At 55.9% G+C, this 2,702-nt stretch overlaps 1 pseudogene across 1 annotated transcript; it reads right to left on the reverse strand.

Moving 5' to 3' along the window:
• Window positions 1-416: 416 nt before the first annotated feature.
• LOC108525729 (tubulin beta-4A chain-like) lies at window positions 417-2,688 on the reverse strand (annotated as a pseudogene). Its single transcript, XR_001884330.1, has one exon. The product of XR_001884330.1 is annotated as a tubulin beta-4A chain-like (transcript).
• Between the last annotated feature and the right edge of the window lie 14 nt (window positions 2,689-2,702).

Raw genomic sequence — 2,702 nt, forward strand, 5'->3', positions numbered from 1 at the left:
CTGTGCTAGCAGTGAGGGAGACTCCGTGGCTGTGGGACCCTCCCGGCTAGGTGTGCGTATAATCTCCCTGGTGTGCCCCTTTGCTTAAAGCGCAGTATTGGGGTGGGAATTACCCGATTTTCCAGGTGTTGTGTGTCTCAGTTCCCCTGGCTAGGAAAAGGGATTCCCTTCCCCCTTGCACTTCCCAGGTGAGGCAATGCCTCGCCCTGCTTCAGCTCTCGCTGGTCAGGCTGCAGCAGCTGACCAGCACCAATTGTCCGGCACTCCCCAGTGAGATGACCCCAGTACCTCAGTTGAAAATGCAGAAATCACCGGTCTTCTGTGTCGCTTGCGCTGGGAGTTGGAGACTGGAGCTGTTCCTATTCAGCCATCTTGCTCCGCCCCCTCGAAAAGAGCTTTTCATTTTTTTTTTAAACAATTTATTTATTTAGGGTGAGGCAGTGAAGCGGGTAGGGAGGGCAGGGGGCAACCTCTCTTCCTCACAGGCACTAGGCCTTGTTTCTCTCCCAGAGAAGATAAGGTCGGCAGTGACTGAGGGGAGTGAGACAGGGAGGATGCATGGAGTCTGTGGGAACCAGAGAGAAGCTGGAGTCAGAGGCAGGAGCTGGGGCTGTGTGGGGGTGAAAGGTGAGGCAAGGTCAAAGGTGAACTGCAGCTTGGAGGGAGGGGTCCAATGTAAACCAGGACTTACAGGTGTAGAGGTAAAATGGGGTTCGTAGGGGGTGAAAGAGAAGTTGGGATCAGAGGGGATTCATGGGTGAAAGAGAAGTTGGGGTCAGAGGTAGGAGATGGGGCTCAGTTGGGGAGTTAAAGGTGAGGCAAGGTCAGAGGTGAAGGGCAGCTCAGAGGGAGGGGTCAAACATAAACCAGGACTTATAGTTCTAGAGGTAAAATGGGATTCATGGGAGGCAGGGGTCAAAAGTGAAGCAGAGGTCGGGGTGAAGGAGGGCCCATAAAGTTAAAGGAGCAGTTTCCAGAGTCAGAAGGGGTGAATCGGGGCTCCTCCTGGGAATGTCAAGGTTGGAAGAGCTCAAGGGAGTCAGAGATAAATTAGGGCTCAAGGGTCAAAGGGGAGTCAGGGTCAGAGATGAAGTAGCCAGAGGTAAAGCCAGCTCCAAAGGTATTGTTAGGGGCAGGGCAAAGTCTTAGGGTCAGGGGTAAGTCAGGCTTGGAGGGAAAGCAGGGCTCTAGGGGTCAGAGATGAAGGGTCCTAGGGAATCAAAGGTCAGAAGCCTCGAGGGGACAGATGGGAAGCGATGGGAGCAACCTAGGCCATCTCCTCCTTGGCCCTCTCCTTGAACTCGCCCTCCTCGGCTGTGGTGTCCTGGTACTGCTGGTACTCAGATACCAGGTCATTCATGTTGCTCTCACCCTCGGTGAACTCCATCTCATTCATGCCCTTGCCCGTGTACCAGTGCAGGAACGCCTTGCGCCAGAACATGGCTTTGAACTGCTCAGAGATGTGCTTGACAGCTCCTGGAAGGCCATGCTACTGCCAATGAAGGTCGCAGCCATCTTCAGGCCATGGGGCGGGATGTTGCACATGGCTGTCTTCAAGTTGTTGGGGATCCACTCCACGAAGTCACTGCTGTTCTTGCTCTGCATGCTCAGCATCTGCTTGTCCACCTTCATGGACACACGGCCCCGGAACACGGCAGCCACAGTCAGGTAGTAGTTTTGGTGCGGGTTGCACGTGGCCATCATGTTCTTGGTGTCCAACATCTGCTGGGTGAGCTCAGGCACCGTCAGGGCCCAGTACTGCTGGCTGCCCCGGCTGGTCAGGGGCGTGAAGCCGGGCATGAAAAAGTGCAGGTGAGGAAAGGGGACCATGTTGATGGCCAGCTTGTGCAGGCTGGTGTTCAGCTGGCCTGGGAAGCACAGGCAGGTGGTGACTCCGCTCGTGGTGGCCGACACCAGGTGGTTGAGGTCCTTGTAGGTGGGGGTGGTCAGCTTGAGGGTGCAGAAGCAGATGTCATAGAGTGCCTCATTGTCGATGCAGTAGATCTCATCCATATTCTCCACCAGCTGGTGCACGGACAGCGTGGCATTGTAGGGCTCCACCACCGTGTCTGACACTTTGGGTGAGAGCACCACGCTGAAGGTGTTCATAATGTGGTCTGGGAACTCCTTGCGGATCTTACTGATGAGCAGCGTGCCCATCCCAGACCCCATGCCACCCCCCAAGCGAGTGGGTCAGCTGGAAGCCTTGAAGGCAGTCGCAGCTCTCGGCCTCCTTCTGGACCACATCCAGGACAGCGTTCACCAGCTTCGTGCACTCCATGTAGTGCCCCTTCGCCCAGTTGTTGCCGGCTCCAGATTGGCCAAACATGAAGTTGTCTGGCTGAAAGATCTGACCGAAGGGGCTGGAAAGGACAGAGTCCATGGTGCTGGGTTCCAGGTCCACCAGCACTGCTCTGGGAACATAATTTCCTCCTCTGGCCTTGTTGTAGTACACGTTGATCCTCTCCAGTTGCAGGTCACTATCCCCATAGTATGTGCCTGTGGAGTTGATGCCATGTTCATCACTGATAACCTCCCAAAACTTGGCCCGGATCTGGTTGCCACCCTGGCCAGCCTGCAGGTGCACGATCTCCCTCATGGTGGTGGCGCTGAGGGTGGATGTGGTGGCGGTGGAGTGAGTGCGGGGAGCTGCGGCAGCGGTGTGGGTGGAAGATGCTGTGGAGATGGCAGAGCGCTATTAA

The sequence above is a fragment of the Rhinopithecus bieti genome, unplaced genomic scaffold (assembly GCF_001698545.2).
Source record: "Rhinopithecus bieti isolate Rb0 unplaced genomic scaffold, ASM169854v2 repeat_19938, whole genome shotgun sequence".
Lineage (NCBI taxonomy): Eukaryota > Metazoa > Chordata > Mammalia > Primates > Cercopithecidae > Rhinopithecus > Rhinopithecus bieti.